This window comes from Lynx canadensis, chromosome E2 (assembly GCF_007474595.2).
Source record: "Lynx canadensis isolate LIC74 chromosome E2, mLynCan4.pri.v2, whole genome shotgun sequence".
Taxonomy (NCBI): domain Eukaryota; kingdom Metazoa; phylum Chordata; class Mammalia; order Carnivora; family Felidae; genus Lynx; species Lynx canadensis.
In genome coordinates, this window is record NC_044317.1 from 9,066,746 (window position 1) to 9,094,690 (window position 27,945).

General features: G+C 45.6%; 1 protein-coding gene across 1 annotated transcript in view; it reads right to left on the reverse strand.

Moving 5' to 3' along the window:
* The window catches only part of WWOX (WW domain containing oxidoreductase), a 976,622-nt gene that overhangs the window by 240,077 nt on the left and 708,600 nt on the right, over positions 1–27,945 (reverse strand). The window lies entirely within an intron of this gene.

Sequence of the window (27,945 nt, forward strand, 5' to 3'; positions counted from 1 at the left end):
TGCCAACTTTAAAAATAAAACCAGTCGTCAGATCAAGCAGGGAGCACAACGAAACGAACAAGAAAGGGGAAAAATTAAGAGGAGAAGTCCAGGCTGTCACCAGAAGAGATTAAAAAATAAAAAAGGTAACAATGTCACCAGAAGAGATTAAAAAAAAAAGTGGTAAAACAAACAATCAAACAGAAAACAAACAAATTTTTGCTTAGCATATAGCCTTTCAAACTTGAATCTGATCTTCTGGGCGTGAAAATTTCAGATGCATTAAAATTAAGCAAAGAGCAAATTTCACAAGCGTGAGACAAACAACCTCATTCTGAAGACTGGGATATTTAAGAAAAGGCGACCAAATGACAGATTCCAATTCTAAATCTGAACGGCCTCTATTCCAAAAGACGTCCAACTCTCGATGTCACCCTTTAAAAATGAGGATTAACCCGAGGATGCCTCGATATCCCAGGGAAAAGGAAAGAGGGATTGCGGCCATTCTTACTGGTTTTCACTTGTTCTAGCCATTCAGGCAAAGCTTTTTCAATTAGTATCTCCCTCTTGTGTTCTGAATCCAGTTGATTCATCATGGAAACAACTACATGGGCATGTCAAAGTGTCTCCATTTTGCCCGGCGAGGCTGTGCTCACTTATCCATGGTGGTCAAGAGCCAGGTTCAAATGCAGCAGTATCATCTAAGAATGTCTCAAGATGATCTGCCCCAGGTGTTGTGATTTCCAGTCCCCATGTACTTGAACAAGAAATTGGATTGGTCACTTGCCCCTGGTTCCAAACTGGGAAGAAGTCACTGAATCCAGAGTACTTACGGGGATGTTTACTCAACTCAGACTATGACGTGACTGGACTACAGCAAGTGAGATCAACTATGTACAATAATGTATCTCGACCAACAGCGTTAGTAGGAGAAGACGTTCTAGGTTTAACATTATTGTGCTCTTGGCTCTCTTCACCTGTTCATACTCTGATTCCACTCACTGATACAACAATCGGTTCCTGGGCACCTTGAAGATAAGATGGTTCCTGTCTTCAAAGAGTCTTATATAGTCTTACAGTCTTAAGTCTTACAGATGTCCCAGACAAGAAACTGTTTCCATTCAATGTGATAGTTCTTGAAAACGGTAGAAGCTGATGAAGTAGAAGACAATCTCAATTTTGAAGGTCAACTCCATCTGCGAAGAGGGAGCAGAAAAGATTACCCCGGGGAAGGGTTGTTTTGTGCTGAGTCTTGAAAGACAAAAATCAATCCAAACTCAACAACAATCTCATCATGGGCTGACAATACCACAGCCAAGAGAAACTCAGGAAGAATTCTCAGAAATCAATATATCCTTGGTTTTTGTTTTCTCTTCAAAGCTCCTTCTCTTGACGAGCTTCTTAAGTATCTGGCCAAGGACCTGGAAACAGACTGTTTGACTACAGAAAATCAAGCTTTGGAAATGACTGTGGATGAATATCAGTAATGCAGGGCTTACTAATGTGGATTTTGGGTTCCCTGTGATGGATGCTTCATCTCGGGGATGTCGTGCCCACACTTTCAGGAGCGACCGTCTCTTGGTCCAGCACAGAGCCACTGATCAGACCACTGGAATCCAGAAGGAGCTGCAAAAACCTTGAGAGTCTTGGCAAGGCTGCCTTTGATGGCCAGTTCACACCCAGCTACTTTCAGTTATCCCACACTCATTCTAGATTTTTCCACCTGTGTCCAAGGTACTGACGAGGCAATGCAGAGTGGAGCCGTTTGCCTCCTTTCTGTTTCTTTTCCCGAGTTGATCCAACCATGATGTATCAGAAACAGCAAGAGGGAAAGTTCTGAGGCAGCCCTATAAGCTTCAAGCTTAGATTTTCTGGTAACTCAGTCGCTCTTGAAGTTCATATGCCTGGGTCTTCGTTGTTTCTCTATCTTGGAGTTTCCAATCATGGACAGGTCATCTGACCTGGGGTATGGGACTTGTAGTCCCAGGAGTAGGACCACAGGATATAAATATGTAGTGGGTAAGAATACAGTCTTTGATGTCAAAGAGTCCAGGGTTTGGGTCTTGGGTTTGATATTTATGAGATGAATGACTTATTATCCCTGTACTTTACTCTCCTCATCTGGAAAAGAGGCACAGTAATGCTTATGTCACAGGACAGTTTTGAAGACTAAAGAGAAAAAAGAGAGAATTGTCCCCAAAGTACAAAACTAAATCCATGTCATACAGAAGAAAGCCCTATTATGTGTTTTAAGCACCTACTCTGTGCTACCATTTTGACTCATTATCTAGCTAAAGCTTGATAGGAATTTTGAATGGTTGCCATCATGGCCTTCATTTTATAAAATAGGAAAGAGAAGCAGGAAAGGTAAGGAAAAATGAGGGCAGGCTTCAAGCCGAGGTCTGTCTGATACAAACCCAAGACAGTTCTCTCATATACATGCAGATAAACACCTTATCTCCTTGGGTGAAAGGAGGGGGTGGGCAGGCAGAAAAAGGCGCAGGCGAAGACGAACAGCTGCTTCTGCAGAGCTAGTTTTCGCCTGGGACCTCGGCCATGAGATTTGGCATTAATTCCTTCCGGGCAACCAGAAAGAAGAACATGAATAGATTTCTCAACTTCTAGCTCACGTTTGCCTGAACAATGAGGTCTCAAAATATCTCAACAATGAGATGTTTTCCCCTGGTGTCTTGTGATGACCATCAAGTTCAGTTAGTCGAGTTCAAGGTCCTCTTATCCTCTTACGTGGCCATGCAATTCAATTTATCTTGGCATGTCACACGTGTGGGGAAAAAAAAAAACGCATCTCAAACTTTTTGAGATGAAGCCACCTTTACAATGTCTTTTTTTTAATCTCAATTTTCTGAAATGACACATTTTAGCTGGTTATTGTTCTTTCCTCCCCCAGCCCAACGTTACAGAGGTCAATTTTTCTTATGTTATCTATTTGGGGGCGGGGGGGGGGGCACTATCATGTGAGGAGGTAGACTTATCTTCAAAGCTTTTCAAACTGCTGTCAGACATTTTCACAACTTCTTCCCAGACTGTTCTCCAAGGCGCCACGGGAACCTGAGGCACGGGACAGAGCGTGCTGGGGACTCCTGAGTGTCCATCAGAGCAATGGCTTTTACCACTCAAGGGTAATTCTGTGAGATCCCCTGGCAGTGTGGGAAACAGCTAGAGGTTAAGAAGCCTGATTCTTTACGGGGAATGGACTATCACTGGGGAGGTCCTCCCAAGGGCACACGAAGAAGAATCCACTTTGCTCCTCCACACAGACTTCATCCGGACTACCAGACAAGAAGGGCCCTCCATGTCAGAAACACAACGATCCATAACTTGGCTTCAGGCATACTAAAGAATAATCACCAGGGGCACCGGGGTGGCTCGGTCGGTTAAGCGTCTGACTTCAGCTCCGGTCGTGGTCTCAGAGTTCGTGGGTTCGAGCCCCGCGCCGGGCTCTGTGCTGACAGCTCAGAGCCTAGAACCTGTTTCAGATTCTGTGTCTCCCTCGCTCTCTGCCCCTCCCCCGCTCACACTCTGTCTCTGCCTCTCACAGAAATGAATACATATTAAAAGAAACTTAAAAAGAAAGAAAGAAAGAATAATCACCCAGCAGCCTCGAGATGGGGAAAGGCAGAGGGAGGCAAAGAAAATCTCAGCCACTATTCCCATCTACTTGCTTTCCCAGCGGAGCCACAACAGTCTACGTTATCCTACAGAATACGGCGCAATGTTTTTTGTGAAAAATAAAACCAAAGAGCTTAATTAATGCCATAATTACATTAAGGCCCAAATAAGCAGGGGGGGAAAATCACCATGACTGAAAAAAACAAACAAAAACAAAAAAATCGTAGTGAAAGCACAAGCCTTGATTTTTAAGAAGTACTCTTTTATTTATCCCACTTCTTCTTCTTCTCTTTATGGGGATTAATTGCCTTTTCCAACCCAAGGAAACCTGAGACTCTTCTTTCCTATGATTATGGGGGAGGCAGACACAATGTAGAGGAGGAATAACAGATGCTCTATTTCCCGAGCACTCTCCCATGATTTATGAAAGGTGTACCTCACGGTGGGAAGATAATGCCATTTGAAATGGTCCATTGCATAAATCTATCCCCCTCATCCCTAGCTGCATACAGGACTACTATGAACTCCTGAATCCAATAATGTTTCCATCCTCTATTGACAAAAGAAGAAGAGGAAGAAGAAAGAAAGAAAGAAAGAAAGAAAGAAAGAAAGAAAGAAAGAAAGAAAGAAGAAAGAAAGAAGAAAGGGAGAAAGAGAAGAAAGAAAGAAAGAAAGAAAGAAAGAAAGAAAGAAAGAAAGAAAGAAGAAAGGGAGAAAGAAAGAAAGAAGAAGAAAGAAGAAAAGAAAGAAGAAAGGGAGAAAGAAAGAGAAGAAAGAGAAGAAAGAAAAAGAAAGAAAGAAAGAAAAAAAGAAAGAAGAAAGGGGAAAATAAAAAGACTTTGGAGCAAGGTAATGATGCACTTACAAGGGAGCAGGGCTAGCGCTCTGTCTCCAAGGCTTTCTTTGGCAATGGCCACAGAGATTCCAAGGCGGGGAAACTTGGATAAACAAAATGAAGAAATAATCAACACATGCGACATCCCTAATGTCCTTTTACTGCTAGTGGCATTAATTATAGCACGGGCCCAACCCTCCAAGCGACCGCAGAACCAAATGTTTTGCCTGACTACCCCCTCCACCACATGATAGATTTATCCTTTGGAACCGGGATATTTCCTATTCATTCATGCACCGGTTCAGTATATCTGCTTGTTTATCTAACTGCAAGAATGCATCCGGAAGAGGATTCTGTGCCAAACGTGACAGTGGAGGCAGTCGGGGACCAATCATAAACTTCAGTGAAATTCACGGTGGTGAGTTTTTCTGGCCATAAGGAGGGGGGAGGTGATATATACATATCCATGCTCTGCAGGCTCCAGAAAACCCTGATGAAATATGAGCACAGGACAGAGGGAAAGTTCCTTGGGATGCAATGAAATGGACGCACAGGCACCAGGAGTGGCTAAAATACACGACTGAACAACACAGATGAGTCATACGTCAGACGGGGGTCAGCTCCCCGCAACAGACTGTGGAGACTAAAAAGGAAAGAAATGAAATCCGCTAGGCAGGAAATGCTTCATGTTCATTAAAAAGGGAAGAAGGTTAAATTAAAAAAAAAAGAAGAAGTAGGAAAGGAAAAAAGAAAACCATACTCGGGCTCCTTTCGGGTACTTTAACCTCACTGGGGATTGGAGCGTTTGAGAAAACCCATATATATACACCCACCACTCAGATACTAATGGATTAGGAAGCAGATAAAGCACAGGATATAAGATGGGAATGATGTAAAAATGTGAATTTGAAAGAACTCCTCACATCATACTCATCCTGATGCTCTGGAATTTGCATATTTTGACTTGTATTTAAAAAGCAATTTCAAGGTCAGCTTCGGCGGAGAAACACTGAGCTAAGATGGGAAGTAACCCCATTAAAAGTCTACCAGTGTTTTGCATATTTATTTTTCTTCTTCTGTAGTGAGCAATGACGACTCATAAATCAAAAAATCAGGGTAAACAAATACCAAAGAGGTTATTTTATATAAAATGTATACTCCTTATTCTATCTATTTATATACACCAACATTTCTATTACTTGAATTTATAAAGTGTGTAATACATGCATGCATGCTTTAAAAATCTGCATGCATTTGCATAAGAGAGAAAACATATATTATTGTCCCAAGTCTCGGAAGACCATGGCCCAAATAAAATGACGACCACCTCAAATGCGTTTTTGTATAATGGGATGGAAAGTAGTGTGTATTTTTAAAAGCTTCAGAACCATGATTTTTAAAATATAAACAGATTTACATTTTCCACTTATGCAGATTCCGTAGTCTAACCATGAATATCCTATGCAGCTGAACAGGATAACCTTGGGTCTTACCAACCAGGTTCAGGGAGCTTCAGCAAATACATGTACAAATATCAAAATTAGCCTCTGTAATCTCAATGCCAAAAAGATCATCAGACTCATGTCACCTAAAGGAACACAGAAGTGGGGTGGGCTGCCGGGACGGATGAAATCTGGAGGACTGCAGGTTGCCATTAGAAGGGCAGGGCTACCCCCAAATCAGGGAATTTTCCCAGAGCATTTGGGTACTCCTGAATCCAAACACTTTTGTATTTCAAGGAACTTCTTTTCGATAATTGGATATTTGAGGATCAGACGATGAGATGTAATGGCGTCCCGCGCCGAGTTTTGAAAACACACACCAAAAATCAGCCTTGTTTATTTGCTTGTTTTCTAAAAATCCAATCCCCTACTTCATTCACCAGAGTAGGTGTAAAGCAACTCTTGGCTATTTCCAAAAAAATCTAGCGCACCCTCAAAGGATAAACATTCGCCACTGGGAAATGAAAGAAATGAATCAAGAAATCCCAGCAACCGCAGCATCGGGCATCGCTGCCTAAGAGGGACGCGTCGCCGACGATGGCGAACACCCTCTCCAGGCAGGAGCCTTTGGAGGCTAGGTACTGCCTCTCATTCATCTTTAAAGCTTAGCAGCCTATTTGGAGTCGAACAGACAAAAGATGCTGGGAGAACATATGCTGACTGTAAGACACAATTGTCTTTGTTCCAAGAGCCATTGGTAATGAGCCGCCTGAACATGACTTAGAGTCCCCTTGATGGGCACTGACCCGATGGGCTCTTTGTCTTACCTAAAATCTCCAGTGGCTGCCTGAAGCACTTAGAGATTCCCAATTCCTTACGCGGCCTTCAAGGCCCACCTCTCCAACCTCATCAGATCTCAGTCCCAACCCATGTCGTTACACTTCATCACCTAGCGTGGTTTTTCAGCCGTGCCAAACTGGCATTGAACATCCGTTGTTCCCCTGCCTGCGCCTCTTGCTTTCACAGCATACCTTTGCCGCCTCTAGCAATTCAGGCCTCAGATCGATTAAGGGCTTTCTAGACCCGAAAGCAAATTAACATACTCTCATCCCCAGTCCCTCTCGATCACTGTACCCAGTAAACTTGGCCATATACCACTTCTCTCCAACTTGTATCTTGTTCACTCATTCACTGTTGACTGTTATGAGTGCATTGGAACAAAGAGCCTTCAACTGCCTTCATTCCTATATCCCCACCACTAGTACGTGGTAGGTGCTCAATAAATACCTGCGGAATGAATGAATGTACTAAAATACCCAAAAATGACTTTTTTTTATTGTTTATTTTTTTCGAGAGAGAGGGCACGCAAGTGGGGGAGAGGCAGAGAGAGAGAGAGAGAGAGAGAGAGAGAGAGAGAGAGGATCGAAAGCAGGCTCTGTGCTGACAGCAGAGAGCCCGATGCAGGGCTCAAACTCACGAACCTTGAGATCATGACCTGAGCGGAAGCCGGACACTTAACCGACCGAGCCACCCAGGCACCCCCAGAAATGACTTTTAATATTTTCTGTATTTAAGGGAATCTTGTTGATGATGATCCTGAATATTCAGGGGACATGACAGCTCCAAGAGCTGGGAAACAAGTGAGTCAGACCCACCAAGACAGCTTCTGGGGACAGAGACACAAGGAGGCAGAGCCCTTGCTATTAAAAGGGAATTCCCGCCACACACAGCGGTCCTCAAGTTCTTCTGTGCTTATGCCTCGCCTGATACTTCGTGTTTGGTAATGTCACCAACCTCGTAAACATCGTCAGTGATACCCCTGATTCTGACACGGAGGTCAAGCCCTGAAGGGCTGTCCGTACACCGGTCCGAAGAGGCAGAGTTTAGCAAACGCTGATCCGCTTCCTGTCTTTCCCCACCGCGCCCTAGCTCACTTCCAGGCAAGTGGAAATCCGGCCTGAGTATTTTTTCACTCTCCTCTCAAAACAGAAACCCTATGTCTTTCCTGCCATCCAGGAAGGTCCTGACATACAATGTCAGATGATGACATTTCAGGGACTCAGGATTGGAAGTCACAGGGTGTGACTGGGAATCCGGGCTCGGCTGTCAGCTGCCCAGCCTTGAGAAAGTCACCTATCCTCTCGTAGGAAAATGCGGGGAACAATCCTCACGAGACAGCTTTAAGGGTTAAATCATGAAAGGACAATTAAATCCTGTAAGACAGTGCCTAACACAGAGCCTGGCAATGTTAAAAAGCTCGGTAAATATATGTGTAGCAGCTCCGTAGAAAACGCACATTCAAAGAGAAAAGATCATTTTGTTAATGTGTAATCCTTATATGTGTATCTAATCAGTATCATGAGAAACACAGGTGGGGCCACCCAGGTGGCTCAGTTGGTCGAGTGGCCGATTCTTGATTTTGGCTTAGGTCCTGATCCCATAGTCATGGGATTGAGCAGCCTACTTATGAGTCTCTCTCTCTCTCTCTCTCTCTCTCTCTCTCTCTCTCTCTCTCTCTCTCTCTCTCCCCCCCCCCTCTGCCCCTCTCTCCTGCTAGCGTTCTCTCTCTCTCTCTCTCAAATAAAAACAAACAAAACAAAACCATGCCAGATATATTTGTGAATCTGGGTAAAAAGTTGCTCATGCTATTCCGGTAATATTTTGGTAAATATGAAATGCTATTAGAATTAAAATCTCCTCCTTACGACCCCCACCCGAAACACTCGTAGGTGTGCCCCCTTCATGGAAACTTGATGTACCTTTTTTTTTTTTTTTTTTTTTTTAAATCTAGGAACGGAGATCTGATGAGAAGGGGGTTATTGACGGGCCACTTCCAAGTTCCTGGGGCTTAAAACTGTATTTCTACCTGATATTCCAGGACCAGGTCCTAAACAATATGTGACCATAGTCCAAAATCCATCTGGATTACTAACGGATTAATACGCTTTAAAAGCATCTTTATAAGATTTAACCATGAACCAAACCCCTTGCCTCTCTCGGCTTCCAGTTAACATGTGATACCCTGTGATACTCCAAGTTAAAGAGTTACAGAAGCCTGGAATTTTATATGAGTCTGACAGGGATGGATTAAAACCATACTCTAGGCATACCTCAAACAGCGGCACTCACTTTTTCTTAACTTATGGTCGATCTACTGGACACATTGGCTGGAAACTATAACTGGTGACCTGTTGTCGGAAGCCTCTCCCTGCCTAGTGTGAGTTGATTTCCAAACCAAGAGGGAAAAGCACAATCAAGACATATTCCAAAACCCATGCAGCCCATGGACTGTGCCCAGGGAGGAATGTGAGAAGTTCTGCAGTTGTGGAAGTTTTACTTAGAAAGCAAGTTAAAATTCAAGACTGGGGCACCCATGTCCACTGCAGCATTATTCAAAATAGCTAAAACATGGAAGCAACCCACGTATCTAACAACGAAGGGAAGGAGAAGCAACGGACTATACTTCAGCTTTAAAGAGGGAGGGAATTCTGACCCATGTTACAACACGGACGAACCTTGAGGACATTATGCTAAGTGACATAAACCAGTCACGAGAAAACAAACGTTATATGATTCTACTTGTATGAGGTACTGAGATAAAGATAGATAGTAAAATGGTGGTTTCCAGGGGCTGGAGAGTGGGGAGAAAGGGCAGTTATTTAGCAGGTCTAGAATTTCAGTTCCTGGGGCGAGTTACGGGGTTGATGGCCGTGCTGACTGCTCAATGCAAATGAATTTAATACTACTGAGCTGTGTGCTTAAAAATGGCTAAGAAGGTAGAATTTGTTTTGTGCTGTGGGCTGACTTTTAATTCCAATTTTTTAATTGTTAAAAAATTAGTGGGCCACTTTGACTCATTGCCAGTATCTACTACTCATGCCTCATTTACTCACCGGGCAGGTAAGCCTACAGAGGAGTGGGATCTGGATAGTAAGAGCCTTACCCGTCCTGGGGGGACCATGTGAAACTTGGGTCTGGGGACTTTCAGAAGGTTCAGAACCATCCAGGATAGACCCGGAAAGACCTGCCAGGGATAGACCACTGCATGTAGCCACCTGGAACACAGTCCAAGGAATTAGGACCGAACTCAAAGGTGAGAAGAACACATGCCACAAATATCAAAAGTCAACCATTAAACTCATCACCTCCCCACCTTCCAGCTACTGATCTTGCCTTCCGAATTTCTGTCCATGGACTGCCATTCTCCTGGTTCCCAGAGACTAAAATGTAATCATAACTTCCTAACTTTTTTCGGAGCTTCCAGCTTCTTCTTCCTTGACATCCGCTATAGATATAGGCATGTTATTGTCCTATTTAAAAAATCTGCTGTTGGGGCGCCTGGGGGGCTCAGTCGGTTGGGCGTCCGACTTCAGCTCAGGTCACGATCTCGCGGTCCGTGAGTTCGAGCCCCGCGTCGGGCTCTGGGCTGAAGGCTCAGAGCCTGGAGCCTGCTTCCGATTCTGTGTCTCCCTCTCTCTCTGCCCCTCCCCCGTTCATGCTCTGTCTCTCTCTGTCTCAAAAATAAATAAAACGTTAAAAAAAATTAAAAAAAAAAATCTGCTGTGGCCCCACCACCAACTAGATAAGTTTTCAAACTTCTGGTTTGGGCACTTAAGCTCCTCCACAAATGACCTTGCATGATGAGGCCTGCACAGCAGCTGGTGGGGGAGCTGGGCACATAAAGACAGATGCCACCCTCTGACCACGTTTGCCATGGGCCTCAGGGTGTGGCCAGCGATGATTCATAGCGGGTCATGTGACTGCCTCTAACCTATCTTAGCCCAAGCCATCCAACCACCAAGCCCTGCTCTCCCAACCCACCTATGTATTTTGTAGAAAGTCTTATCGGGGAGTTTGAAGCGTCTTGTTGCCACAGACCTTCCAGGTTGGGGCAGTTAAGGGGTCCACTGTTTGGACGCTGACGGTTCAACCAGAGGGAGGGGACACAGTTCAACCCTCACCGTGTTCTCCTTCTGGCTGACATTATAAAACTCACACCTGTCCTCTGGACACAGGGCTGGACCGGATGCTGCCCGGTGCCTCCTTGCTCTTCACCTTGTCTGTTTGGTCTTCGGGAGGTGCCTGGGGGGCCAACCTGAGTCATCCGCCTTCTGGGAAGGTCCCTCCTACAAACCGCCGCTTCCCCGGCCACGGCCATGGGTGCTGGGCCAGCTTCTCTGTGATGTGGATTAAGTCTGTTCTAATTCCACAGGGCCCTCCCGTCGGGGGAATTCACCCCGGAGGCCGCGGCTCCAGGCTTTGCTTTCCGGGAGGTCAGCGATTCCAGCGCTTGGTCGGCACCTCTTGAAGACGGTGCCAGGAACGTTTCGAGGAGAGCATTTTCCTTGGCAGGTGTGCCTGCTGGCAGGGCCCATTTCAAGGTTTGCGAGAGCAGGAAAACGGCATCTGGGATCTATCTGTGGTCGTCGGTCTGCACATTTTGAGGGGCGAAGTGAAAAAGAACTGCCTTACACAGCATGTTCTTATCCAGACATAGGCCGTGTCCATATGAAGACACAAGCCGGAGTGGAAACCGGCCGCGGGGCACCTGGGACTGTCTCAGGGGCTGCCTCGGGTCACTGCCCGGTCAGTGGAAGAAAAACCGCTCTGCTTGGTGGTCACCATCCAGACATCTTAGTTCCCCGGGAGTTTGACACAGCACCGCGTGAGCAGTTCGGGGAAAAGGGCCCGCCTCTCTGTTTGAAGGGCTGGGCGGAAACCTCTCGCACATCAGCAACTCAAAACGGTATTGCCGAGTTGGAACTGCCTTGAAACTTCTCCCCAAGTGTCTTTCCCTCTGTGAACCCTTCAATGTCTTGCCCAGATGGACAGAACGAGACACAAAATGAAATATTCCAGCCAGGCCTGTAGAGGGTCCTGTGACTGCCCACCCTGCGCTATATTGCACTTAATTATTTTCATATCTGTCTCCTCTGTTAGACGATAGGCTTCTCAAGGTCAAGGATCACGTCCTAATTAGGTTCGTATCCTCACCTTTGTCCCCAAAGCAGAGGCCCAGTGATACTCATTGACCTGACTGCCCCAGCCCAGCAAACTCTTCTGAGCACGCACACCTGGACATTCCATTTCTGGCACCATGGATTTTCCGTCATCCTCCTGCCCCTGTCATGCCCTCATCATGGCAGGCACCCACACCCCCTTCCAGTCCCAGAGTACAGGGGAACCTCCCTGAGTACTCCCGCTCCCTCTAGCCCAGGCTGGGGGCTTCTCTTACTTACTCCCAGAGCACCTGACTGGGCTCCCAGGTCACACATCACACAGTATTCCCTGGCCCTACCAGTTCCCCACGGTTCCCGAGCCGGAGGAACACGCGTGTGCTTATAGCTCTGTCTCCCTTGTGAGATTGTAAGCTCCTTGATGCAATAACCCATCGTTTTGTTTTTAAACGAAAATCCACTGAGTTCCCATCTACCACATGCTGGTCACTATGCGAAACTTTCACGGGCATTGTCTCACGTGATGTCCGCATCAACCACAAGAAGTAGTTATTACTATATGTCCATTTCACGGATGAGGAAACTTGAGGTGGCCGGTGACATGCACGGATCCGTAAGGGTACTAGTTACAGATGGAGCCTGGGTATCAACTCAGAAATCGTTCACTGCAAAGCCGTGGCTGTACGTAACTGCTGTTCACCTTGCCTTTGTCCTCTCGGTGTTTAGAACAGTGACCCACATATGAACAGTGAGCACTCAACAAACAAGGGTGGGATGCATGTTTTGAAGGCACCACGGAATCTTCCTGGGGCTTTTCAATTAGTCCTTCTCCTTCACTTTACTCACACATTTTTTTATTCTATGTTTTAAAGTTTCTTTATTTATTCAGAGAGAGAGAGAGAGAGAGAGAGAGAGAGCGGGGCAGGGGCAGAGAGAGAGAGGGAGAGAGAGAATCCCAAGCAGGCTCCGCACTGTCAGCGCGGAGCCTGACGCAGGGCTCAAACCCACAAACCCTGAGATCATGACCTGAGCTGAAATCAAGAGTCAGACACTTAGCTGACTGAGCCACCCAGGTGCCCCTCATTCTATTCTTTGTCCTTAATAAATCTGTTCAATAGGATTGACTGCAATTAACAAAAAACCCAAAAATGTAGTGCCTTCCATCTGAGAGAAGTCTGTATTAAAAAAACAAAATCCTGGAACGATCATTCCTAGACATGATATGATTTTGGGCACCTAGCTCCCTCCATTCACAACACTGTGCCCTTGTCAGCCCCAGTGGCATCCCAGAGGGCAGGAAGGCATGAGAACTTCCCTGCCATCCCACGGACTAGAACTTTGTCACATGGTCACAGACAGCCAAAAGGGGAGTTAGGACATGAAATTCTTTTTTTTTTTTTTAAGTTTATTTATATATTTTGACAGGGGTGGAGGGAAGGGGCAGAGAGAGAGAGAGAGAGAGAACGAACCCAGGCAGGCTCTGCACTGTCAGCGTAGAGTCTGAGGCAGGACTCAAACTCACGAACCATGAGATCATGACATGAACTGAAGTTGGACTCTTAACCAACTGAGCCACGCAGGATCCCCAGGGTGTGGAATTCTTATGCAGACCCACCATGTACCCCTTGAAAAATTCTGTTCCTAAGAAAAAATAGGCCAGATCCTGGGGGACAAGCAAGATTTCTCACGCACTAGCATGTTCTGAATCCCTGCCTTCCTCAGCTGTCCTGCATAACCTGAAGTCAGATACTGGTCCTCTTTTACAGACGCCTTGGAACCTCGCCCTTCCATTCTCTTTCCAAAGCCATCTTGTCTGCAATGGCTCTTCCCCAGGGGCTGGCTGGGTTGGCTGCCCTCTCAGCAGCCCCCGGGCCCCCACCCCCAGAAATGGAAACAGAGTCGGTCTGGCAACCTCACCCTGCCCTCCTCCTCCACGAGGCTCCATAAATATTTTTGGAAGATAACGACTCAAGGTATGGCCATCTCACTCAGATCCCAGATCACATGCTAATATGATGCCAGGATTTTTTTTTTTTCTCTTCCTTAGCACTGGAAATAGATTTTTAAGCAGTGTTATATAGCAGTTCCTCCTCAAGATCCTTCTTTCCTTTTCTTTAGTAATGTCTTTATAAATCACCGTTATAAAAATAAGGCAAGCAGAAGGGAAAATATGCAGTACCTAGAAACTGAAAATTCAAGTATTTGCTTTTTATGGGACACTTGAGGCTCTTAAAAAAGGGAACTGCTAGAAAAGTTAAATACAAAAAATTCACTGTGTGATAACATAAAAGCCCAGCAGAACTGAAGAGTTTATGAAAATAATTTGAATATTTACACTTCAATTTATGGCCTGAAAATCACCCCCAAACCACGATCTTATTCTTAAATGGATTTTTTGAGGGAGCATTAAATACGTTTTGATTATGTTGACACGATGTCTACTTGGATATTCTGCGCAATGGTTTGAAAGCAAAGAGGAAATCCCCCCAAAATCGAACCTAATTGTTATGTGACCATACATTGTATATACAGAGAAGTACATTTATGTGCATGCGTATATATGAAGTTTAACAAACATTTCAACTTAAAGGGATGCTTTGGGTTGTTGTTATTGTTAGGGGGAAATACTGTAAATTTAACTGGAAGGAAGCTTAGGGATGAAACACATTGTAATTCTCTTGACAGGGAAGCTCGGGTTCAAGTTCATATCTTTTTATTTTCTAAGACCGAGGCTGCATGATCGCTTAAACCATGTTTTATATACAACATTACAGAAACACAGCAATGCGGGTCCATAAAACTGTTGATGAACGAGAACCAAATGTGCTCCCATTTCGGATTTCCTATTATTTTTTTCCCTGTAAGTCAAAGAAAACCCTTCTCAAAATTTCTTACATTTCATCTATTTAGGAAAAATATTTACCACTATTTTAACAGGCTTCAAAAGCATCAAATATCTGTCCAAAAAAAAAAAAAAAAAAGAACCACCAAAAAAACAAGCAACATTCACTTCAAAGGGGGAAAACATATTCAGAACAAGAAAAGTGGTCGGGAAAGCATATGTCCAAACACTTTATTATTAAACTCATGGTTTTAATGAAAGTCAAACATGCAGAGTGCATTATGTAAATACATATGGACAAAAGGCTTTTGAAGTCTAGATGACCACAATATCCAGGATCTGTGACTATGATTTTTTTTTTTGTTTGTTTATGGATTCTAGAAGGACTTCATGTAACACACACACACACACAACTGAGACAGTTTATTCACTTTTAAGCACAAATCTCTGCAAGCTTAAGCAAAAGGGATGGCTAAGAATATGTAAGTATCTGGCAAAAGAATAATTCACTGAGCTTCAGAGTTAGAAATAAAAATAAACACAGTAAGAGAAATCCCTACTTAATCTGTCTCCCAAAGAAAGACACTTACTCAAAGGGACAAATTTCCCCTCACTGGGGCACTGAAATGAAACTCAAATCAGAGACAAAAGATACACACCCAGGCACCAAGAACAGTCAATAAATAAGTGCTTGATTAAGTCTCATGATTATGTCTTAATTACCTTTCTTCTCTCCAATTTGGATTTAAAGGGGAACGCACACCTGCAAACAGTAATGTCAGCTCACGTGGGGTCATAGCGCTAGTGTTCACATGATTCCAGAGATCAAATAACCAGGACCCATGTATCAAATATTGCCCGGGTGCCTACGGGGAGTCAGGGGAGCTGCATGTTCGTCTCTGCCTCCACTGAACTTGGAAACAGACATGTAAACAGACACATATAATAACAATAAAATAATAACATTCCCTGGTGGTCAATTATGTATCAAACACATTGCTAAGCCTTGGCGTGTACGATCCCAGATAGTCCTTGAAATAACCCAGCGAGTATGACTTTTTACCCACGAAGAAATCAAAGCCCAGAGAAATTAAATGACTTGCCCAAGGTCACCCAGACAAAAAGTGGACTGAGGGCTGAAGGGCTATCTATGTTCTTTCCAATAAGCTCACTCTCGAGGGATTTCCGTGTCTTAGGAACAACTGGCCCAGCACTGACAGTCCTGTTCACAGGCAAGAGATCACTCATTCTTTCCTCAAAACAGAGCTCATTTCATACAAGAGGAAAGTCAGATGCGGAGAAGTGATGCAATGTCTTCCCCAAGCTCTCCAAGCTAGCTGGGGGCAGGATCAAAATTGCCACTCTCTCTCTTACTGCCTAGACTCACACTCTTCCAGAACCAGAGGTGGCTTCTGGAACTAAAATGGTGTTCCCAAAAGCTTTCCGGAAGGCAAGGGGGGTGGAGAAGGAAGACGCAACACCAGGCACCTTGGCGGACGTCCGGAGCCCCAAGCCGGGCCCCAGCAGGGGCTAGACCTGAAGCTCCCTCCTCCACACCTCTCTCCACCTCTCTAGGCTTTGGAAGTCGGCGGCTTGCATGGTGTTTGTGTCTAATGCTTCTCCAGCCACTGAGCTGCTCTGCCAGATACTCCCCTCGTACCTTGAACTTCCTGTGTTAAACATCCTTCCCCTCCCCCACACCTTATGGTCCGTACTAGTCCAGCTTTCTCTTATCCAGGCTAGACCATACCCTTTCTGCGGGCAGGAGCTGCGGGCGTATGGTCACGCAACAGCCTCCAGCCCAGCCCGGCATTCCTGATGCAGCCGCCCTGTTTGACCCCTGGCCATTCAGAACTGACAGAGCTCTTACAGTCATCACCCTGGAGCCCAGGCCTCTGCCAGGCCAGGTGTGACCCTTCAGTTGCTGGATCAAGGGAGGCTGGGCACAAGCTATTACCAACCAGCCCTCCAGGGTTCTGACACGTTAACGACGGCCCATGGCCACCCTGCCGCGTGCCGCCTATCAGTCCCGCGGAAGGAACGGACTGAGACTGACAAACTGTTCAGCAGCCACAGAACATCTGCAAAGGAGAATGTTCGCTTTCTGCAAAACGAGCGAAACCAGGTGTCTAAATGCCTCTAAAGTGATCGTGCTGCTGAAAGACAAATGGTCCCCAAACCGAACTTACAACTTAAGTAACAGAAAGGAATTATGGAGAACTACACTAAGTGCAGCGGGCCATGCTTGACTTTCTTAGCATTCTGTAACGTGCTCTTTATGGACGGCCGTCTGTCCGCACCTGTGATCTCCCTCCCTTTTAATCGATGGTAGGATCTATAATCCACAGCTAGGGGCGCCTGGGTGGCTCACTCAGTTGAGCGTCCAACTTCGGCCCAGGTCATGATCCCACGCTCGGTGGGTTCAAGCCCCACATCAGGCTCTGTGCTGACAGCTCGGAGCCTGGAGCCTGCTTCAGATTCTGTGTCTCCCTCTCTCTCTGTCTCCCAAAATAAATACACAAACATTAAAAAGAATATATTTATAATCCACTGCTAGCTTTTTTTCTCCACCCCTTTCCCGGCTCTCTTCTAGGTTCAGGTTCTGTCTGCCCAGCCACATTCCTGGTCTGAAACAGCTCCATATCTCACCTTCATTCTTGATGGGGGCAAGAGCATGCTCAAATGAAAAATGAAGGAAGCGAGAAGTGACCAAACCCTGCGAGGACGGGACCAGGGCTTGAGCCAGAATGCCTTCCTGCAGCCCAGCACTTCGTCGTTGGCCAAAGCATCGCTCTCCAAAAGTGAGCGGTACCGTCATACTCGTAGAGAAAGGAAGTATCACCAAAGCTCTTGAAGGTGGAAGCTCCCCTTCTAAAGTCTCTGGCAAAGGATACGTGTGAAAGCCTGGTTCTCGTAGAGAAACCAGAGTTCCTTACAGTTTGTGAAGCACGAATATGTTAAAGATATGCATCTCCTCCCCATAATGTTATCCTCTGTGTTTAACGGTTGTGGCTCCCCCAGCGAAAATAAGCAGGAAACAACACACACAGGTGAGTTCCTGGCTAAGGTGCGGAAAACTTAAAGCAGGGGATTTTAGTAGCATAAGGGGATTTCTTGACACTGCCCAAGGTAATTATGACCCCAGGCTTCATTGACATATTTGCCTGAGAGGTTTTCCCTCAAACTTCATTAACACATTTTGCATGAGAACCATGGATCCCACTTTGATGCCATTTTATCTTTTTTTTTATTATTATTTATTTATTTTACTTTGATGCCATTTTAGAATTTGATGTTCACATTTTGAGCAGGTGAGGGGTTGTTTTCTCAATCCTGGTATGCTGCCACCCAGTGGCAGCAATGATTAGCCTTGGTCACATGACGTACACAAGGCTTAGCCGATGACCCAGTTTTTGTAAGATATAGATGAGAAATGTACTCACTACTTAAAAAATAAACATGGAGAGCCCCTTGCTAATGAGAGGGATAGCCACATTCAGATACATGTTCACACAACATTTGAAAAATGTTGCAACAAAGAGGTTTAAAAGAGATGAAGGCAAAGTATGATAGGAACACTTAAACAGATCGCCCCAAAATAACAGCAAAAGTTACTGACCCTTAAGTAGCAAACCCTGTAGAATGAACAGATTGTAAGCTTGTCAAAGGCTTAAATGGTTACATGCGCGCACACACACACACACACACACACACACACACAGAAACCAACTAATAAATATTGGATGAACACTGGAGGGAGAAATCAACACTTCCTAAACACTCCAGAGGGCTGTGACATGTATCTTACCTACATCTGCTTCCTCACCCTCCTAACAACCATGCTAGGATTTTACAGAGAAAGAATCTGGGGTGCAGAAATTTTTAGTAATTTACACAAAGACAACCGGTGAGCAGGTGGCAAAGACAAATTTTAAGTGAGATGTTTTGACTACAAAACTTGGATTCTCTCCAGTATGCCATTACCTCAATTTGTCAATATTTCTTTTTTAATGTTTATTTATTTTTGAGAGAGAGAAAGAGAGCGAGCACATGCACGCAAGTGGGGGAAGTGCACAGAGAGAGGGGGAGACAAAGAATCCCAAGCAGGCTCCAGGCTCCGAGCTGTCAGCACAGAGCCCGACGGTGGAGCTCGAAGCCACGGACTGCGAGATCATGACCTGAGCCGAAGTCAGATGCTCAACCGACTGAGCCACCCAGGCGCCCCTAAATATTTCCTGATAGAAATGATGACAACAAATTCCACTTTTCAAACACACTTTTAGAAGCAAACCCCGAAAAAGCTAACTTAGAAAGAAAAAAAAAAGCACTGCTGATCTAGAGAATTGTAACATTCATCTAACCAACCAACCGCATTTGAAAGTTTCTAAGACACCTGTCAATTCTGGACCTCAGGTCAAAATCCTGCCAGAAGGCACAGGGTCATCAAGCTTGCTCCGTTCTCTGAACAGACTCTTCCAGATGGAATAGCAATTTGTAACAATCAGGCCAGGTCATCATTTATGAAACTCCTGAATCGTCCCACCCACCCCACAACATTTCTGAAGCAGATAAAAGCTAATTATTCTGCAAGAATAAAGTCCACGCGGCTGATTTCCTCCAAGTCCACTCAATAAACTACTTGATTCCGTGAAAAGACCAAGACGTCACAGACCAAGACGTCACTCTTCCCTCAAGAGACTTCTAAATGAGAGCTGCTAACACACTGTGAGTTGAAAGCTTGTGCCTGTGAGGGTGTGCGTGTGGGGGCATTTCCAAAGCTATTTTCTGAAACAGTTGCTACGTTGTCTCTCACCCCCAAGAAAAGACAATGCCCCAACGTATAAGCTACATATGATGAAAGACACATGCAAAACATTAGCAGGACAGATCAAGGGGTCACACAGAAGAAAACAGTCCCTTTTTTTGGAAGAGTCTGTACTAGAAATGAACACGATGCTGCTGTTTTGGTGGGGTGTAGCCAGAGTGGGCAAGGTAGAAAGAAAGAGAGGAGGAAAAGAAAGAGGATTTTGACTCCTGGATGTGGAATGTTTTTTTCTACAGATTTAAATATTTTAAAAAAAGTGTTTTTTTACATTTATTTATTTTTGAGAGACAGAGCAGAAGTTGGGGAGGGGCAGAGATAAAAGGAGACACAGAATCCGAAGCAGGCTCCAGGCTCTGAGCTGTCAGCACAGAGCCCGACGTGGGGCTCGAACTCACGAGCCGCGAGATCATGACCTGAGCTGAAGTCGGACGCCCAACCAACTGAGCCGCCCAGGCGCCCCCAGATTTAAATATTTTGAGTCAAATAAAATATCAGTGTTAAGTTCTTGCTTCTAGTATGATTGATAAGCCATTTGCTTCGTGATGGTGCCCTACGTGGGGACCCCCAAGCTCCTGGTCTAACTTTTCCTGATCAGCTTTTAAGGAGTGAGCTAACCTTGTGATTCTCAGCTCCTCCTCTGTAAGTGGGAAGGTGGAATCCACTGCCTGTAAAAGCCTTTCCAAATTAAAAAAAAAACAAAAAACAAAAAACACTACATGCAGAATATATGCCGGATAGGAGTGTGTTTTTTTGGTCTGGAACCTTAGGTCATGTTGGAGAGTCTTAACAAGGCGGTTTAGGGTGGGGACAGCCAGACCCATATAGTCTTGGGGGTGGGGTGAACCATTCCAGAAAGACCAACAATGTGGTGGGATGGGGGCTGTATCACATGGTATCTGATGACCTGGAAACTGACATCAACTATGGGGCAATCAATCAACCAATAATGCCTGCACGGTGAAGCCCCGGTAAAAGCTCTGAACACCGAGTCTTAGGGGAGCGCCCATGGCTGCCGAGCCCCCTGCAGACTGTCACACGTGGATACTGGCAGAGCAACGCGTCCTGACGTCATGGGGAGAGGACCACGGAAAGCTTCGCATTTGCCCCTGTTCCTGGACTCTGCCCTGTGTGTCTCCTCCTCCTCTTTTGGTTGCTTTTAAGTTGTGTCCTTTCCTTGTAATAAATCATAACTGTGGATATGACAGCTTTCGATGTGTTCTGTGGAGTCCTTCTGGCACACTATCAAGCCTGGGGGTGTTTGGGGGGAACGGTCTCCCACCCCCAAATTTGCAGCTGTCGTCAGAAGACAGTCTTGGAGATGGTGGCTGTCCCCTAAGTCTTCCCGGGCCCCCACCGAGAGTTGAGTCCCAGGTATTTTTTTTTAATTTTTTTTTTAACGTTTTATTTATTTTTGAGACAGAGAGAGACAGAGCATGAACGGGGGAGGGGCAGAGAGAGAGGGAGACACAGAATCGGAAGCAGGCTCCAGGCTCTGAGCCATCAGCCCAGAGCCCGACGCGGGGCTCGAACTCACGGACCACGAGATCGTGACCTGAGCTGAAGTCAGACGCTCAACCGACGGAGCCACCCAGGGGCCCCAAGTCCCGGGTATTTAGGCAGGAAGCCGCCGCATCTCTCTACCACCGCGACTTACAGAGAGCCGGCATCCACATATCCTCTCTGAGCTCCGGTCTCCTCATCAGGAAAATGAGGCTTTGAGTGGGTTGCTCAGACTAAATGACAAAGTTATTACGAGACTCGACTCGGGTAATAACTGTGAAAACTCTCCGTTTCAACAGTAGGATGTTAAGAGCTACGGTCACTATTATTTTGGAGCTTCTGTGCTACAGGATTACGTTTACTCTCCCACTTTTATTGTATCTCTCCTGGCCAGTGAACTCCTCTTGTCTCCACTGGCAGGTGCGGAAATTATGTCAGCTAGAACTTTCATTAGCAAACGATTTTAGTCAGTGAAAAGTAATGGCAAAACAGATGCGGCGTTTTGACGTAGCTGTATCTATTCTGGCACAGTGCGGTTTCGAGGCTAATGTCTTTTCAAACAGCTCTGTTTTGCCTCCAGACTTGAATACCCTCATTATAGTGTTTGAAAAAAAGTTCCCTTATGTTTTTTTAAAGAGCGCCATTCTTCAAAAAGATGTCAAGAAGCTCTTTTTTTTCCCCCTTGCTACAAGGTGTGATGCAGAGATGAGCACAAAATCTGGCTGGAAATGTGACCTATATTGGACTGGCAAGGCTTAATATCAAGGAAACAGCTAGTTTGGGAGCTGGTTTTGTCCTACCTCGCTGCTGATATGTGTAGAAAAGTACCACATATTATTCGTGGGCAGGGAGAGCCGTTTGGAACTCAATTATGGTTTTAAAACATTGGGATCATTTGCTCAGAGAGTTGATCAGAGGTTTGAACAAGTCCCTGGCCGTCCTCACAACAGCCAAAGGCAGGTCTTTCGGAAAACATTTTATTTTCATGCTCAGCGTAATCAGAAGAGAAAAGTCGTGTTTTGCAGATGAAATGGGGCTGATAATAAAAAGTAGGTCACACTTTCTCTATCTCCGTCTCACGTTACTTTCTCTGAAAGACAAAGGAGGGTTTCGAAGATGTGAATCAAGTCGGGTCAAGCCTCTGACCTGAGTGTTCTCTGCATTATGAGTAAAAATGGGAGAATTTTCAGTCCGGGCTGACATTTAACAAGGGCAGGGGCCCTGGAAACAGTAACTCTAAGGGCTGGGGTGGGAGGATGTGCAGACAGCACATCATCCATGCTTTGGGGACAAGTAAGAACCACAGGTTCAAAGGACAGTTGGTGGTTATGACCTTGGGATCTGGGGCAGCGAGGTAGGAAAGAGGCACAGAGAAGAAATGTGACATTAGCACCCACAGGAGGTAATATTATTGCGCATGATTATTTACTCTCCACTCTAGGGAGAGCAAACACATCCCTGCCCAGGAGTGATCAGGTCGCTGCCTCTGGCCAACGGAATAGGGCCGCCATGACAGGTGTCTCCTCTAGGAAAAGTCTTTGGGAGCACGTCTTGCCTCTTGCCTCTATGAAACAAGTGCTCCAGAGAGGCTGTATGACCAACCTGGATGTGTAGTGCACATGGGCTCTTTTGTTTCCGTAGGCCATGAGGACTGTGGGATTGTTTGTCACTGAAGCATACTTAGTCTATCCTGACTGACATGGTACCCCCTCGGCTCTTCCTTTCTAAAACATGCGTGAGAAGGATGAAAACAGTAAGTAAGCCTATGTGTTTGTTGGTCTGTATTTCTAAATCATTTTTTAGCTCCAGAGTGGGCACAGACATACCCAGAATCAACTGTACAGACTGGATTACAAACGCACGGGCACATGCTCTCTCTCCAGGATCCCCATGTAAGAAAATAAAGCTGCCTGAGAGTAACAATGGCTGTCAGAAGATAGTAGAAAGATAGTAATTGTTCTTGAAGATCTCCTAGTGCTGACCTTAGGATACACTGTGGAACAAGTTATATTAGGACAACATCTGGAGCCAATAGGCTGGAAGTAAATCCTAGAAACTACCATTTACTCTCTGCCTGCTCCTGGAGGGTTTATCTAACTTCTCTGAGCCTTTGTTTACTCATCTTTAAAGTGGGCTAACAAGGGAGCCCCTGCCATATTGAAATGGTGAAGGAATTAGATAATCTCATGCATTTAGGGGAAGAGCACAGAGCCTAGCTGTATGGTAATTGCTCAGTGTATGCTGGTCATTGTGGCTCTTGGGGCACCTGGATGGCTGAGTCGGTTAGGCATCTGACTCTTGATTTTGGCACAGGTCATGATCTCGAGGTCCTGAGATTGAGCCCCATGTCCAGCTCCTGGAGTCTGCTTGAGATTCTGTCTCTCCCTCTGCCTTTCCCCGACTCATGTGTGCAGGCACTCTCTCCCTCTCTCTCAAATAAAAAAAAAAATAAGTAAAATAAAATAAAATAAAATCATGGCTCTTATCTCTGTTGCTATTCATACCACTGTTAATACTTCTCTCCCACCTACTTAGTGAAGGATCTCAGGTGTCCTATTAATTGGAGGGGGAAATGATAAATTAAACAGCCTGTTGGTTGCTGCTGCCATGACTAGACTTAAAGAACCTGCATAGAAATTGCCATCATGGGGCGCCTGGGTGGCTCCGTCGGTTAAGCGTCCGACTTCGGCTCAGGTCACGATCTCGCGGTCCGTGAGTTCGAGCCCCGCGTCAGGCTCTGGGCTGATGGCTCAGAGCCTGGAGCCTGCTTCCGATTTTGTGTCTCCCTCTCTCTCTGACCCTCCCCCGTTCATGCTCTGTCTCTCAAGTAAATAAAGGTTAAAAAAAAAAAAGACACTGCCATCATGACAGTGAACACTGTAGATTATAGACCTTTTTTCTGCCCAATCAGAAAGCTACTCTTCTTGAGACACCTGGGTGGCTCAGTCGACTGGGGGTCCGACTTCAGCCCAGGTCATACTACAGTTTGTGGGTTCGAGCCCCGCATCGGGCTTTGTGCTGACAGCTCGGGACCTAGAGCCTGCTTCGGATTCCGGGTCTCCCTCTCTCTGCCCCTCCCCTGCTGGTGCTCTGTCTCTCTCTCTCTTTCTCTCTCTCTAAATAAATATTAAAAATTTTTTTTTTAAAGCAGCTATTCTTCTTAATGTTTGTATCAGAACAAACTATCCCTCTGTATTCTTGCATCACATGGCTCAGGAAAGACAACAAAAAGTGCTCACTGGTCATGTAGGGCCAGGCAATTGAAAAGCGAAGCCAATTCAGGTTCTGCGACTTAGTGCTTAGACAGATAACATGGCTCTTCGAAGCATGAGTTTCTTAATCTGTACAACGGGAAGAGCGGGAGGAAAATTCACAGGGGCCTGAGGATAGGGCAAGGTAACCTATGTAGTCCTTTCAAGATGGGGTTGATCTCATAGGCCACAGTCAACATTAGCTCTTATTGTCATCGTTAATAAAGCAAATAATACTAACACTGTCAGAAATACCCCCAAACAGTAGCAAGAATATTGCAGCCCATCTTGGAAGGAAAGGACAAGCCTTCCTAACAGCCAGCCTACCCTTTGCAGAGACCTCTGAATATATACATAACACAGATAGGAATATGAGTCCTGAAACCAAGAATAATCAAGCCTTATTGCACCCCTGCCAGAAAATGATGATGGGGCAGGGGGGACGTCTACATCAAAGAAACCAGAAAAGAGAGAGGTTTTGCGGGTACAGACTGAGAAAGAGCTCCTGTGAAAAGAATATAGGAAATGTATTCAAGTTCCCACTTAGGTTATCAGTATTAATGGATCAACACATACTGATTGATAAATTTTAGAACTATCATTTTCATTCCATAATACAGGTTTTCTAAATTAAAAAAAAAAAATAGTATGGGACACTTGGTTGGCTCAGGGTGTTGAGCGTCTGACTCTTGATTTTGGCTCCAGTCATGATCTCACAGTTAGTGGGACTGGTGCCAACGCTGAAGAAAAAAAAAAAATGAAGGGATGAAAAGATGGAAATTAGGGGCTGATCATTTAGCTCCTGGATCAAGCTTTACCTGATCTCCTTGTCACAATCTATATTTTCCATTTAGTTAAGCCTGTTTGGGCAAAGCTTTCTTTCACTTGCAGTAGAAAGTCTCCAGCACTGGCAACTCCATCCAGTGGAAAAGGGAAGACTATTCTTGACTCTGAGTTGTTACAATTTGGACAAACTTGCCCAGATTCCATCAGAGATTTATCTTAGAGTCTATCCCAGACTATGACCACTATGATTCTTTTCGAATCTGCGAATATTGTTGCCTTCTTACTTATACACAGGGTGATCATTCATCCCTACTGGTCTGGGACGATCCTAATTTATGCCTCTTGTCCTGGACTAATTATTATTATTAGTGTCCACTTTCACTTTAAGCAAAAACCCAAGATTGATTCAACAGTGAGTTGTAAGGTTACCCTATTCACAATTCTTCTTTACAAAGTTTTTTTCCTTTGGGAGTAGAATCCCACACCCCTTCCCCCAAATTCTTTTCAGTGATAATCCTGGCTAATTATACTCAGCAAATAATCTCATCTTGCCAGTCTTCCCATGTTTGACTTTTGGGGAATTAATCACAGCTTTCTGCTGTCGAACGAGGTTCTTGAGAGCATGGTATTATTGTCTTATCTAGAGGAAACCCCTCTGAAGCAGGGCCTCCATCCATCATACCTCCTGTAGTAGAAAGAACTGATTAAAACTTCCTGGCCTGAAAACTTGTTTGTTAGCGTGTCGCTTCCTCCCTGCCGTCAGCATAAGGTCTTCCTCGTGCAGCATGTTTAGGATTCAGCGAAGGGCATTGTTTTATCAAGATGGGACGGTTATCCGTGCGGAGGCACGCTGTGCTGGGAATCTGACCGCCCTGTAAACACAATGATAACATCGTGTCTGCACACTGGGAGGAGACAGTGTTCCCAAATTCCCTTTTCCTCATTAGAGTCTTGGAACAATAGGTGGGAAACACAAGGCCCTGCTATCATTATCTATTGGCCTTCATTTCTGGGCATTGATTGAGCCTACGGTGTTTTGTGTGTGTGAAGAAATAGCAAATTAAAATTCAGACCTCTTCCATTTTTCTTCCTGGAGTGTTCACCTTGTTATAAAGCTGGGGTGACAGAGATTAAAAATCGGAAGCGGGAGAGTTGAGAGTCATATACACTCGTGAACGGTAACAAGTTCCCTTTTGAAATTATTCCAGTGAGCAAATGTTCGATCAAGGCAGACGAGGAGATGTGCGCTCATGGAGAAATTGTTTTGACAACTGTTCTGGTCAAGGGAAAACACAGACGAGCATCTTCCCTAAACGGTGGCCAAGTCAATTCATGACACATCATCTGTAATTTCGCTAACAGGAACCAGCCACATCACAGTGTAATTTTGTTTTGCTTTGTTTTTTTAATCTGAAATGCTCAGTATCGTGGTGATGTCTGGTGCATTAATCTGCACGGCGGAGTTTGCCCAGGACCTGCGAGTAGGACTTCGCTATCTGGGAGCATCTTTGGAGAGACAAAGTCATCACTAGCAATCAAGCCGTATTAAGTTCATTTACACTGATGAATGCCCTACAGAGCGACGGTTTAGCTCTTGAGATGGAAAAAAAAAAATCTCCCAAGCTCCTACAAAGGGGTTTTCAAATGGAAGGTACGCGACACTTAGCTCTTAAGGAATTCAACCAGCCACTTTGCTCAGCGGCCAGAATGGTCCTGCAAAGGGAACCCTCGCAATCTCTACAAGCCAAATGGTAAGGAAGGGAATACAGAGAACAATGGACGGCAATATTTTAGCATAACACGAGTCCAAGCCGCCACTTGATCGCCATCGGACACATTGTTGCAGCAAATATCAGGAAACCTGCACCTGCCGCCTTTGGTTGCTGACGCGTGAATTCATGTAGCTGAAAAGTTTTCTCAGATTTCAGTCTTCCGTCATGTCATTTCATTATCTGGTTGACCCACCCGACATCTCAGCCCTCAGCCTCCCTGACTTCAGCTCTGCAGATCCCCGTCCTTGTTTCCCGGCCACCCCTCTCAGGGCGGCAGGCCAGAACCCGGCAGCACTCAGATCCTCTCTGTACCGAAAATCCTACATTCCAGCCGCTCATGCTTTTGCTGCTCCATCGTCGGCCTCTGGCACACGGCCCCTTGGTCTGGTTAGCAGAATTTGTCAACACACTGGATGCCCACCAGCACCTCTCAATTCTGCCCTGCAGGCTGCTGAACTCCCACAAATCAGCGGCATGCCTTCTTGGCCCCCTACTCCGGCTACCGGGAGTCAATAAAGCCAGAACCGCTTGCGGCTGTGAGACGCCAGTTCTCAGCCTCCCTTGCCGCAACGGAGTTGTTGAGGGAAGCAGTGCCGGGGCCTCCAGGGATATCTCCTTTAAGGGGAGAGGACACAGCCTTCTGCCCCCTTCCTCCTTCCTGTCGCTTGCGATGGCTGGTGCTCAGTCCTTTTGGACTGTAAGGGAGAGCGAAGCGTGGAGGAGCAAAGAGGGCGTCCTGGATAAACACGAGCCCGTCGTACAGCCCTGGATAGCCTCTGAACGCTCTTTAGATGGGAACAGCAAGAGCACACGTTTCGGTCTCCCTCCGTTTTTTTTCTGTATTACAGGCAGACCTGGTTAAGGCTTATGAAAATACTGGTGACACTGCCTTATGCCACCTGCTTGGGTTCAATTGTCTGGGTCTCCAGAAGATACGTACGTACGTTGAAATGCTAACGCCCCAAGGGCGGAGCCCTCGGGAAGGGGATCAGCGCCCTCATGAAAAAGATCTTACAGAGCTACCTAGCCCCCTGTTCCGAGGCTACAGCAAGAAGTCTGGGACCCTTGGTGATCTAGGACTTCCGCCTCCGAACTGTGAGAGATCATTTCTTTTTTTTTTTTTTTA